Below are 14,954 nucleotides of genomic sequence, written 5' to 3'. Positions count from 1 at the left end.
ACCCACTTTATCTAGAAGATAATTATCATCAAAACTTTGCATTGACTTTTTTCTAACGTTAACCTCCCTGGGTATAAATAGTCAACTGATTTAAAATAAGTCTTGTACATTACTTTATTGGTTGAGCTTAGATTAATTCAATAAAAGACGAGGCCCAAATGTATTATGCCTCAAGAAGCGATAAAGTGGAGACGGATAAAGAGTGATAAATGACTAGCCATCCAGCTCCTGTCATTTTTCAAAAACAGCCTATGACGGCAATGAGACATACTTTACCTGGGCTCCAGCCTTAACAGCCCTTACTAAACCTTTATACGGAGCTTCCCCACTCCCATCTCCTCCCTGCTTGCTCCCTGGGTGACTGTCCACCATCCCCGCTGCAGGAGTCAGGTTTGCGGACCTGGGAGGGGTCTCCTACCTCTCCGCTTGTTGCGGACAGTCTACCCAGCTGAAGCCGGAGACTTGATTATTCCCCTCGCCCCAGAGTGACTGCTACTGGCGCCTGCGGCATGGCCTGACACCACCTCCGACCCATGCCAGGCGATTCACCTCGCTGCTTACCTCAAACTCTTGAGCCGCCGTCGCTGCCGCCCACCGAGCCGCTGACCGGCTCTGATGCCCGTCTGCCTCTTCTCCCCCATTCTGCATGGCCGCTCGCGGACGTGGGGTGGGAGGTTGCCTGCGGAGCCCGCTGCTGATACTGCACCCGCCGGACCCGGCGCTCAGTCCCTGCACCCTTTCTGGAGCTTGACCTCAACCTGCACACCGCTGAAGTGACGAGGTGCCCGCTTGCTGCAGTCTCCTTCTCTCACATGCACACACATCAAGAGGTAATCTTCCCTGGAGCTGGGGAACACTACCACAGACTGCAGCCATTGACAAACAGATTGCTGACTCTGCTGTTTCCTGACGCTTGTGATACAGGGCATATCCTGGTGGATCCCTGCTGTGGAGAGCTCTGAAGGCAGCCACCGTGACCAGAGATGAGGAGAGACCATACAGCGGCCCCTGTTTATGACTCTAGGCCCCCCTCCTCATTGTCCGCATAGCCCCTCTGTGTCCTGGCCCTGCACCATCAATAGCGCCACCACTGGACCCCAGCCCTGTACTCCTGGCTGTGTGTGTGGGAGCCTACAAACGATGCTGCCGGGGCGACCCTGATGCTGAGAGCACTGAAGGCGGTCACTGTGATTGGAGGTGAGGGGAGATCATACAGTGGTCCCTGTTTCTGTTCCTAGGCCCCCCCCCCCCTCACTGCCCACATTATCCATAAGGCTGTCTCCCTGGGGCGCAGTAAAACCTTCTTATAAGAATTATCAGCCTATCCTTACCCATACTGGCTGTGTCGTAAGTGCAGTTCTGCAGCTACCACTTATTATCTATGTCACCTAACAGGCTTCAGAGCCTCATTTGCTCTCATATGCTGCCTTAACTGGAGACGCAACACAAGGCTACTCACCCTGTGCTCTGAGATTCCTCTTCTACACTACTGCCAACTGGCTCTCATGCTTGACTGACCACACCTCATCCCCGCCCTCCAGTGGTCCTATCTCAGGCCATCCTGCTTAAACATTAATGTGAACTACTCCAGTACTTTAACTGACTCATTCCAGTTTGACCAGACTGCCGTGGTGCAATCATGTCTAAATCCACTACTGCCGCCAGAAGGCAAGCCAGGACAGACATTTCCCAACACTTTACCAAGGCCGATAAAACTTACAAACTACCTTCACCCTCGGGCCCCCCTTCACCTAGTCTCTCCTTATCAGATAAGGAGGACCCATTCTCGTCACCCGCCCTTTCCACCAAAGAGGACATCCTGGCCTTGAAATCGCTCATCATGGACTTCAAAGAATCATTGGAGTCCAAGCTGGACAATGTGGTTACCTCAATCAGATCGGATATATCATCTTTGTCCTCTAGAACCTCCAAATTGGAATCCCGACAAGACACTCTTCTAAAAGAGCATATTGAGACCATTAGAGATATCGACCATCTTATCTAAGGGGGTAATTCTGAGTTGATCGCTCGCTGGCGATTTTCGCAGCACAGCGATCAGGTGAAAAAGTGACATTTATGCGCATGCGTATGGGCCGCAATGCACACGTGCATCGTACGGGTACAAAGCTCGTTGTGGTTGTGCACAGGATGTAGCGAAGTTTTTCTTTGCACTGATGGCTGAAAGAAGATTGACAGGAAGGGGGCATTTCTGGGTGTGAACTGACTGTTTTCAGGGAGTGTTTCCAAAAATGCAGGCGTGTCTGAAAAAATGCAGGTGTGGCTGGGCGTTCGCTGGGCGGGTGTATGACGTCAAATCTGGACATGAATAGGCTGAAGTGATCGCAAGCGCTGAGTAGGTTCAGAGCTACTCTGAAACTGCACAAACTGTTTTTGCAGAGCTCGGCTGCACAAGCGTTCGCACTTCTGCTAAGCAAAAATACACTCCCCAGTGGGCGGCAGCATAGCATTTGTACGGCTGCTAAAACTAGCTATCGAGCGATCAACTCGGAATGACCCCTAAGACATATCGGAACTACGCGCCAAAAATGAGGATTTAGAGAATCACGAAAGGAGAAGTAATCTCCAAATACGTAATATCCCAGAGTCTATCCCTCCAGCGGCACTTGAGGCGTACCTGCACAAGCTGTTCTCTACCGTCATACCGACCCTAGGACCTCGAGAACTACCCTTGGAAAGAGCCAACAGGGCCCTCCGATCCACACAGCAAGATGGCGACCCCCCTAGAGATGTCATTATTAGTGATGAGCGAGGTTCGGTTTTACTCGGTTTTACTCGGTTTTACTCGGTTCTCAAAACGGCATCTTATTGGCTATCCAAAACACGTGACATCCGAGAGCCAATAAGATGCTGTTTTGAGAACCGAGTAAAACCGAGTAAAACCGAGTAAAACCGAATCCGCTCATCACTAGTCATTATGCGCTTTCTAGACTTTAAGTACAAGAACTGGTTCTTAATCCGACCCATGGCAAGCCATACATACTCTTTGAAAACGCCAAACTGCAGTTTTTCCAAGATCTGGCTCTCTCTACAATAATCAAAAGAAGAGAACTCAGGAATCTGACCTCCGCGCTTCGTACGCGCGGGATTCGATACCACTGGGGGTTCCCTTTCAAGTTACTGCTTGATCTTAATGGAAAAAACAATTGTTATCAGGGACCCGAGAGAGGGTAGGGATTTCCTATAGCATTTGGAGGACTCCGACTCATCATCAGCGACAACTTCCGACCTCCAGACAACCTAGCCGTTCTCACTTTTACTATTGTCTGCACCTTCTTTTAGTAGACATGTTTTAGATATTACATTGATCAGCTTCAAATGTTCTGGTTCACTTTACCAATTAATATTTAATGCTTACCATATATTAATTGTTTTCTATCACTCCTCAATATGTTTTTCATGTTTTAGACATTACAATCTCCTACTCATGTCCTCTTTTTGAGACTTGCTTAGATTTCTCACTGCGCTTAGTTCACCTGTATTTTTAAATGTACGTTACATAGTCCTTCTCACCCCGCTCTGGTTTTTTGACCTCTCATTGGAGGTGTCTTGGTCATATTGACTGTTTTTTGCACCCGCTTCTTAATGATGCACTGACACTGTTATTGGAATCCTCTTTTCCCTGTTATACTCTAGCATATGACCCGGGACACCTCAATGGGGTGTATGGTAACTTTCCTAATAAAATTTTTGAGGTAATGTTGTAAAAGATAGCATTTACAGGTTTCTCTCACTGGTTCGGCATATGTTTAGTCAATGTTAATGTTTCTGCTTTATCGCTCTCACATTTATTCTATGTCTCTTCTATCCCATGACCTTAATCCTTTGGCCATTACTAGTTAACTCTTTGTTTGATTCACCACGCGATCACCATTCAATTTCTATACACCATAAGTCCACTTCGTTGAACATTTGGATTTCAACCCACTTTTCCACCACCTTACTTCCTTGGAGGGAGTACGGTTACTACCCGGTACTTCCCCACTTTGGACCAGTTGGTACTAATTTATGTGCCTGTTCCTCTTCGCTGGTCATGAGGAACCTCTGCACAGATTCCTCCCCTTTCTAACTCTTCCCCTCAATACACTGTACTTTTCTTTTCTCTCTTCCCTTTTTCCCTTCTAACGAGTCAACACCCCTCGCCGATTCCCTCCCCCCTTTTTTTCTCTCTCTCCTTCTTCTTCTTCTTAGTCAGTACTCACGATGCCCCTAGTATTAGCGTCTCTGAATGTCAAGGGCCTCAACACCCCTCAAAAACGCTCATCCTTATTTCGCTCTCTTCAAACTCTTAAAGCAGGAATATTGTTAATTCAGGAGACTCATTTTAAAGCCCAATCGCATCCAACCCTCACTACCAAACAATACCCGACAGTTTTTTATTCTTTGAGCCAATCAAAACATAAAGGGGTGGCCATTTTTATAAATTCTAAAACCACGCTTACCCTATATTCCACCCATACGGATCAGGATGGGCGTTTTATCATTTTAACTGGCAAAATTGGACATTTGGAATTCACAATTGCCACTGTTTACGCCCCAACTCTGGACAAACATCCTTCTTCAACTCCTTTTTTTTTCCTTTTTTTCCAAACTGTCTAAAGTCAGAAAAGGCTATTTAATATTAGGAGGAGATTTTATATTTAATATTAGGAGATTTTAATACCGTTCCGGATACCCATCTGGACAAATCTTCCCATCCATCTCGCTTACAGCGCGATTCTTCATCCCGTTCTTTAAACAAGCATCTCCGGGAATCCTGTCTCTTCGACCTTCAACCCCACAGTCAGGCACTACACTTTTTTTTCAATCCCACACCAGTCATACTCTCGAATTGATATTTTTTTCTGCGGTACCCTAGCCTCTAAGCATATCTCCGGTTCATCCATTGTTACCAACCCATGGTCGGATCATTCCACCGTTACCGCCACTTTCGATTTTCTTGATACTCCGGCAACCTGACCCAACTGGCGATTAAACAAAACACTATTGAAGATCCCCCAGTTCCAAGGAAAAAATTAAATTAGCTATCACAGACTATTTCTCTCTAAACATCACTGACTCCACTTGTACCCCACTAATCTGGGAAGTGCATAAAGCTGTTATAAGAGGCCACATTATTATTAGCTACGCCTCACATGGAAATAGAGAACATAACCAAAAATTGGCTTCTCTTACGAATGAGGTCCACAATCTGGAAACTCGCCATAAACAGCGACCCTCATGATCTCTCTATGCACAACTTACAACCGCTGGAGCAGTCTTAAACACTTTGTTAAACAGAAAAAACAGAATAGAGGCTGCGCTAGATTTGTTGAATATGATAACAAATTGTAATGTAACCAATATCACATTTTAATAATAAAAGTAAAATATATAAAATACATACACTAAGTTTTTAGGGTGGTTATACCATAAAAATGCATGCACCACTAGTATTAAAAAAGCACAAGTAGTACTATAAATAAATCTTAGGGTTACCCAGGAGTTGGAAGGAGAATTGATAATAGGAAGTCCGTTCCAAAGTTTTTCCCCAAGAAATAAAGTCCAGCATAGACAGATAATTTAGGAGGTAGGCAGTTGTCCGATAAAGAAAAGGTTACCGATAGAGGGTATGGTGCTCCAAGGTTATGACTGGTGAGCTCATCATGCAGTGCGGTATGTAAACATCATCGGTTTCAGCTTAAATGCAAAGTCCTCCAAATGCAGATAAAGGTCTGGAATGCAGTAGGGGATGGTCCGGTCTTCCAACAATAGGTTCCTGGCGTGGGTCCCTGTAAACCTGACGCGTTTCGCTGCAATCAACTAGCAGCTTTTTCAAAGGTATCAGTAGTTTGTGCATGTGGGGTTTATATACCCATTTCAATATGGTGGCTAATTAGCACCTGGTGCTGATGTTACATAATTACTAGATAGTAAACAATAAAATTGTATAATTATATAGAAGACAGACCTACCTCCCAAATAGTGGGGAAAAAAGCAAACATATTTCAGTTTTATTCTGGTATATTGATTTATAAAACACACTTAATTCTGACATCTGAGAAAACCAGGAAGTGTCAGAATAATGATTAGCCAATCAGTATATTTGTTATAATTCATGTCACCATAGAGACACTATTGTGTGTAACATTATTGGATGGGGAAGGGGTTACAGGTAGCACAGGATTCACCTTAGCCAAATACACATAGTCGGAGACCCGGTCACGTGACCGAGAGCACCACGTGACCGGAGCCCCAGCCGCACTCACCAATCTGAAGGGAGTACAGCGGAGACCCGCACATGCGACTACTTCCGCGTCACGTGACCGGGGCTCCGACAATGTCCACCTGTATGTACAGGAGAAACATGGGGCGGACACCAGGGGAGTCACTTCCACCCCCCGTACAAGATCACTTCTGCCCTTTCTGGTCTAACCGTCCATGGGCAGAAGGAAAATCCATGGGCAGCGACGTGCATAACACTTGCATCCTCACTGGAGGAATCCTGATCACATGAGCCCGGCATAAAAAACTATATGAATGTTAGTAAGAAACAAAGTCACATGACCACATCTAAACACAATAGTTTGGAAAGCTTATATAAACCACTCAGGACTTATCCATATCCAAAGGAGCATTTAACTAAAAAAGTACATAGGAACTCTATAATGAAAGCTAGGGAAATCTATATTGTTAATAAAACGGAACAACATAGAGGTGCAGATTGATTTAACCTCACTATCATAGTGATAATTATAAACACTATATACAAATCATGGTCATATGACCATAAACAGATTTTTTAAAACTCAAGCAAATTAAATTCACTAAATATGATAAAGATACTATAATAATGAAATATTCTAATAGAATGGATTTAGCTATAGTCTGAAGCGGAGAACAATAAAGCCAAAAATGAATGAATCTAGACATCAATTATTAGACCCTGTAGTATGTATATTCCGAGGGAATCTACAGAATTGTATTTAGTTTATGTATTTTTTAATTTTTTATTTTTTTAATTTTTTTATTTTTTCTCTAATTTTTTCCAATTCTTAGGGAAGAAAAGAAAAAAAAACAATTATTACATGTACGAATATTTTCTCAAATTATAGTATTCAATTCAACAGCTTCATTTAGGCCTCCCGGATAAATTGTGCCCATCCTAAACATCCAATAGGCTTCTTGTTGACAAATTCTTTTTTACCTATCGCCCCCCTCTATTGGTCAGTGGAATATGTTCCATCCCAATGAGTCTGAGGCTATTTGGATTGCCATTATGGACGGCATGAAAGTGTTGAGAGACACTATGAGACTCGAGCCTCTTAATGATGTTTCTGCGATGCTCGAGAAACCTGACTTTCAATTTCCTTGCTGTGCGTCCCACATATTTGAGACCACAATCGCATATAATAATGTATACAACATAAGTAGAATTACAATGAATAAAGTGTTTAATTTCAAACGACTCATTAATATTCTCAGTTTTAACATATTTAATTTTATTATCTATGTGATTCCAGGTAATTCATCTACTTGCTCCGCATTTAAAGAACCCTTTGGTTTCTGTAGGGAGCCAAGAGTTTGTCTGAGATGATGCTTTTAATTCTGGTTTCAAAAAACTAGGTGCAAGTGCGTTCTTAAGGGATTTATATTTTCGAAAAACAAAAACCAGATCAACCGGTAATAGAGGTGCTAATAAATAATCCTGTTTCAAAATGTTATGATTTTTCCTTATGATCTGTTTAATTTGAGAGCAATGGTTGGTATAAGTGGAAATAAAGGCTAACTGTCTATCTACCCCTAGCTCATTAGTTCTCTCTTTCTTTTGGATTAGCAATAAATCCCTGTCCATTCTTTTAGTATCCTCGAATGCATTTTTCAGAAGGGCTTCTGGATAACCCCTCTGTCCAAAGGACTCGAGCATCTCCAATGCTTGGGCTTCAACGGACTCCAGATCGGAACAATTACGTCTAAGACGTATAAGTTGTCCCCGAGGAATGCTTCTCTTCCAGGGGGGATAATGTGCGCTGGAATAGTGCAAGTATGCGTTAGTGCCAACTTCTTTAGCATAATTCATAGTGCATATTTTACCCTCTAAGGCTTGCAGAGACACATCCAGAAAATTAATACAATGTGAGTGGTATTGATGAGTGAAAACTAAGTCATACGAATTGTGATTAAGGGTGTCAACTAATAATTGTGCTGAAAGTGCATCCCCATCCCAAATAATAAATAAATTGTCAATGTACCTGCCATACAGGACCAGGCTCGTGCCCCAGTCTCCTCCCCAAATAAGATGGTCCTCCAGCTCACCCATATAGAGGTTTGCATAACTGGGCGCGAACCTGGTCCCCATGGCGGTACCCTTGACTTGTAAGTAATAAGAATCAAGAAACAAAAAATAATTTTGACGTAAAATATAATAGAGTCTATGATAAATTTTCTACGGGCCACACTCAGGTCCCCATCCAAATTAAGTCGATTAGATATTGTTTGTATGCCCTTCTCATGTGGTATGTTTGAATATAAACTTTGTACGTCTAAAGTAAGGAATGCATACGTATCTTTCCTTTCTATATCTTTAATAGAAAAAAGAATATTTTTTTTTTTTTAAATTAAAAAATAGTAAAAAATGCATAAACTAAATACGATTCTGTAGATTCTCTCGGAATGTACATACTACAGGGTCTAATAATTGATGTCTAGATTCATTCATTATTGGCTATATTGTTCTCCGCTTCAGACTATAGCTAAATCCATTCTATTAGAATATTTCATTATTATAGTATCTTTATCATATTTAGTGAATTCAATTTGCTTGAGTTTTAAAAAATCTGATTATGGTCATATGACCATGATTTGTATATAGTGTTTATAATTATCACTATGATAGTGAGGTTAAATCAATCTGCGCCTTTATGTTGTTCCGTTTTATTAACAATATAGATTTCTCTATCTTTCATTATAGAGTTCCTATGTACTTTTTTAGTTAAATGCTCCTTTGGATATGGATAAGTCCTGAGTGGTTTATATAAGCTTTCCAAACTATTGTGTTTAGATGTGGTCATGTGACTTTGTTTCTTACTAACATTCATATAGTTTTTAATGCCGGGCTCATGTGATCAGGATTCCTCCAGTGAGGATGCAAGTGTTATGCACGGCGCTGCCCATGGATTTTCCTTCTGTCCATGGACGGTTAGACCAGAAAGGGCGGAAGTGATGTTGTACGGTGGGCGGAAGTGACTCCCCCGGTGTCCGCCCCGTGTTTCTCCTGTACATACAGGTGGACATTGTCAGAGCCCCAGTCACGTGACGCGGAAGTAGTCACGTGTGCGGGTCTCCGCTGTACTCCCTTCAGATTGGTGAGTGCGGCTGGGGCTCCGGTCACGTGGTGCTCTCGGTCACGTGACCGGGTCTCCGACTATGGGGTATATTTACTAAGGTCCCGATTTTGACCGAGATGACGTTTTTTCTTCAAAGTGTCATGTCGGGAATTTACTAAGCAAAAATCTCGGCAGTGATGAGGGCATTTGTAATATTTTGGAAGTCCTAGGAAAAAATTACGAATCAATACACCATCGGTCAAATACGCCTGCAATTTGGTAGAAATCGGTAATTTACTAAAAAGTGCAAATCACAAACACTGCCGACAATAGCCAAACACTGCCGTGCTGAAATACAATTCGTGAAAAAGTGCTAAAAAAAAACAGACCTGCTTTTTTATCCCGTGTTTGGATAGGCATGCACGGATCCATGAGATCCGTGTATGTTTATCAGTGGGAAGGGGTGGGAAAGTGTTCTTTTTTTGAAAAAAAAATGCGTGGGGTCCCCCCTCCTAAGCATAACCAGCCTCGGGCTCTTTGAGCCGGCCCTGGTTGTAAAAATATGGGGGGGGAAATGACAGGGGTTCCCCCATATTTAAACAACCAGCACCGGGCTCTGCGCCTGGTCCTGGTTCCAAAAATACGGGGGACAAAAAGCGTAGGGGTCCCCCGTATTTCTGAAACCAGCACCGGGCTCCACTAGCCAGATACATAATGCCACAGCCGGGGGACACTTTTATATAGGTCCCGGCGGCCCTGGCATTACATAACCAACTAGTCACCCCTGGCCGGGGTACCCTGGAGGAGTGGGGACCCCTTCAATCAAGGGGTCCACCCCCTCCAGCCACCCAAGGACCAGGGGCGAAGCCCGAGGCTGTCCCCCCCATCCAAGGGCTGCGGATGGGAGGCTGATAGCCTTGTTGACAAAAAATTAATATTGTTTTTAGTAGCAGTACTACAAGTCCCAGCAAGCCTCCCCCGCAAGCTGGTACTTGGAGAACCACAAGTACCAGCATGCGGAGGAAAACCGGGCCCGCTGGTACCTGTAGTACTACTACTAAAAAAATACCCCAATAAAAACATAAGACACACACCTTGAAAGTAAAACTTTAATGCATACGTCCACAGCTCCATATACACATACTTACCTATGTTCACACGAGGGTCGGTCCTCTTCTCCATGTAGAATCCATGGTGTACCTGTTGAAAAAATTATACTCACAAAATCCAGTGTAGATGGCTCCTCTTGTAATCCATTTGTAATCCAGGTACTTTGCAAAAAAACTGAATGGATACCCGACCTCGCACTGAAAGGGGCCCCATGTTTTCACATGGGACCCCTTTCCCCGAATGCCAGAAACCCCCTCTGACTTATGTCTAAGAGGGTTCCATCAGCCAATCAGGGAGCGCCACATTGTGGCACCTTCCTGATTGGCTGTGTGCTCCTGTAGTGTATGACAGGCAGCACACGGCAGTGTTACAATGTAGCGCCTATGCGCTCCATTGTAACCAATGGTGGGAACTTTGCGGTCAGCGGTGAGGTCACTTTCGGTCAACCGCTGACCACAAAGTTCCCACCATTGGTTACAATGGAGCGCATAGGCGCTACATTGTATCACTGCCGTGTGCTGCCTGTCATACACTACAGGAGCACACAGCCAATCAGGAGGGTGCCACAATGTGGCGCTCCCTGATTGGCTGATGGAACCCTCTTAGACATAAGTCAGAGGGGGTTTCTGGCATTCGGGGAAAGGGGTCCCATGTGAAAACATGGGGCCCCTTTCAGTGCGAGGTCGGGTATCCGTTTTGTTTTTTTGCAAAGTACCTGGATTACAAATGGATTACAAGATTACACTGCAATGCCCCTGATACATTATAGCACATACAATGTCTGTGACACAGTATGACACACACCACAATGATCCTGAGACATTATACCACATACGACAATGCCCGTGATATAGTATACAACACACCGTAATGGCTGACACATTATGACACACACCGCAATGTCCGTGATACATTATGCCACACACCGTAATGCCCATTACACATTAAGTTCTACAGTAAAGCTTCTAATTACTTTTAAATTACCTGCTCGTTGCCAGGGGTTTCATGCTCTTGGTTCCATGCACGGTGCCAGGGGTTTTCATGCTCAGGGTGTCATGCTCGTTGCCAGGGGTTTCATGCACTGGGTGTCATGCTCGTTACCAGCGGTTTCATGCTCTTGGTTCCATGCACGGTGCCAGGGGTTTTCATGCTCAGGGTGTCATGCTCGTTGCCAGGGGTTTCATGCACTGGGTGTCATGCTCGTTGCCAGGGGTTTCATGCACTGGGTGTCATGCTCGTTGCCAGGGGTTTCATGCACTGGGTGTCATGCTCGTTGCTAGGGGGTAGTGCTTGTTGCTAGGGCCGTGCTCCCAGTGCCACATATGCCCCCAGTGCCAGATATTCCCCCACAGTGCCAGGTATATGCCCACAGTGCCAGATATTCCCCCACAGTGCCAGGTACATGCCCCCAGTGCCAGATATTCCCCCACAGTGCCAGGTATATGCCCACCAGTGCCAGATATTCCCCCACAGTGCCAGGTATATGCCCCCAGTGCCAGATATTCCCCCACAGTGCCAGGTATATGCCCCCAGTGCCAGATATTCCCCCACAGTGCCAGGTATATGCCCCCAGTGCCAGATATTCCCCCACAGTGCCAGGTATATGCCCCCAGTGCCAGATATTCCCCCACAGTGCCTGCTCCCCCCCCCCCCGCTCCTTTGTGTTAGGAGGGACACGGAGCGCACAGCGCGCGCCTCTCCCGTGTCCCTCCTGGCTCTCCGGCCGGTCTAATAAAGGAAGTGCCAGTTCGTGAGCCAATCAGATCTCACGAACGGCACTTCCTTTATTAGACCGGCCGGAGAGCCAGGGAGGGACACAGGAGAGGCGCGCGCTGTGCGCTCCGTGTCCCTCCTTACAGCAGCGGAGGGAAGGAGACCGCAGATTGACATGCGGACGCTCGTCCGCATGTCAATCTGTGCAAAGTCAGTGGCGCCCCCGCAGCCCCTCGCCCCCAAGCCACCGCGAGGATTGCGGGGGCAGTAGTTACGCCACTGAAGGTACATTCTATCACATTTGGTGGTCCTGTCCAGTAATTGCACGCTATTGGGCTAAGGTCCGCACTCTCCTCGCTCAACTAATTGATTTGACAATGCCTCTCTCACCTGTTAACTTACTTCTCCGTGCCCCACCGGATCAAACCGCTAGAGACTCCAATAGACTGATTCTCCATATTTCCTGCACGGCCAAATACCAAATTGCACGTAACTGGAAAGCCTCAGATGCATGAGCCGCCAAGCATTAATAAACAGGATTTGGTTTATTGCACAAATGGAATACATCACTAGTCTCCAACACAATACGGTACAAAAATTCCAATCCACTTGGCTTCCCTGGTACAGATACCATAATTCCCCCCTTCCAGGTCTTAACTAACCACAAGACTCAATAACGACTTACTATAAGCCTCCCCCCCCTTTTTTTCCCTCTTCCCCTACTCCCTACCAAATTGACTCTTGACTCGTTAGAGGTTACTTTCCTATCCTTCCCTCTCCTTCTGGTTTTTCTTCTTTCTCTCTCTCTTTCCACTTACAACTCACACTCGTCCTGACTAGAATTTTCTGTCACAGTTAGGATGTCGAAATTAACAGGCTCACACATTTTTGATGTTTCCTCTCTTTGTTTATTACAAACCTTATTATTACTATAATTTACATTTCAAGATTCGATAGTACTAATTTACATGTTTTCTCTTTTTCTGGAAAATATGTATATTTCCGATTATATGCTTTTATTGATTTTTCTGTAAACATTTACTGTACACATGTTTTTCATATTGTTACATGTTGTTAAATATGTTCATCTTCCTTAATAAAAATTTCACGATTTAAAAAAAAAAAATCAGCCTATGACATCGCAGCTAGGAAGTTGATTGGCTGGTACTTTTATCACTCTTTATCCGTCTCCACTTTACCGACGGAGAGGATCCGACACTTCAGTATTCAATTTGCGGGCATTTCCAACAGGTTTTTTCCCATTTTCGACAATACAGATCGGCATTGTCGAAAATGGGCCAAAAACCTGTCGGAAACGCCCGCAAATTCGACAAAATACGTGGATTCATGGCTAATCCGCCAATCTGCATGTTTTCAAACAAGTCGGAATTCCCAACTTGTCGGAAAAAAGGCACTTGACTTGAATAGGTCGAATCCAGATTCAACCTAAAAAAGTTGGAAACTGCACTTTTTCTGATAAGTCGGGAGTTGAATAGACGCCATAGACTGATATACTTCACTGGTGCTCTATGCAAAATATAACAAAAATAATTTATACTTTGTAATGTCTCATGTGTGGAAAGCTGAAAACTGTACTGACAGAATGTGTTTCCTATCATAATTCCAATATTACTACAGCAATACTTTATTCAATTTTCAATATACAAAAACATAAACAAGGATCTGCTCCTACATTGTGTATGAGAGTGTGTGTGTGTGTTAAACCTATGTAGTAAACTCAGTTTGATCATACAGGTGGAACTGCAGCTTTACTCTCTGGCAGATACTCTGACATGTCTCTGAATTGCAGAAACCAGGAAATATGTTTGTGCAGGCTGCAGGAAGCAGGTGGCGCTTCCTGTGTCTTCCGTCAGTTACTCTAATGTTGTGTGTCTGTGATCCTTAACCCCCACACCTCCTGAACTATCACTGATTGTGTCAGTCATGCACACGGTCACTCCTCACTTACATTCTATATATGTCAATATGTATACAGTTCATACTTGCCTACTCTCCCAAAATAGATGGCATCTGAAAATTGGGTGGCAGGCACTCCCAGCCCCCCGGGAAAGTGGGTAAGTCTCCTGTATCCTGTTCCCACCCACACCTCCCTTTTCATCCACTCACCTCCATCCACACCCCCGACTCCATCAGCTCACACAGGAGAAGTGGGCAGGGTGAAGATGTGATTTGTGCTAAATCGTGTCATCATAGCACTGCCCCGTGCTTTACAAATTTGGTAAAGTGGGCATTGTAAAGTATATGTGGGGGTGCTGCTATAACACGTTTGCGTCTCCACGCACCCAGACCGTCTCCTCCATGCCCCCTTCTGTGCGACCTGGCTGTTCCCTCCTGTAGGGAACAGCCATTATGTAGGAAAGTATGACACGCTTAGCATACATGTCATAGGCGTGCGCACGGGGGGTGCCTGGTGCGCACAGGCACCCCCTAATGTCAGGCACCCCCTCACACATACAGCACGCCTACAGCAACAGTGATGCGTGTCCTCTCCCTGCCCTCCCTCCCCTCACCCATGCACTGCAGCCGGAGCGTCTGGGAGATCCTCTAAAGGAAGGGGATGTAGTGTTGATACGGAGGATGGAGCTCACTCCTGAGCTCCGCCTTCTGTTTTCCGGCTCCAGCAGTCTGTGAAGGGAGAGACGTCATGACGTTGTGACGTCTCTCCCTTCACAGACTGCTGGAGCCGGAAAACATGACGTCTCTCCCTCACTACCAAGCGCGAGGAGCTGCAGGCGGCGGACGCGGACAGCGCTGGAGTGGGACTCAAGTTAGTATTGTGCTGCATGG

The sequence above is a fragment of the Pseudophryne corroboree genome, chromosome 9 (assembly GCF_028390025.1).
Source record: "Pseudophryne corroboree isolate aPseCor3 chromosome 9, aPseCor3.hap2, whole genome shotgun sequence".
NCBI lineage: Eukaryota > Metazoa > Chordata > Amphibia > Anura > Myobatrachidae > Pseudophryne > Pseudophryne corroboree.
Note: the sequence above shows the minus strand (reverse complement) of the source record.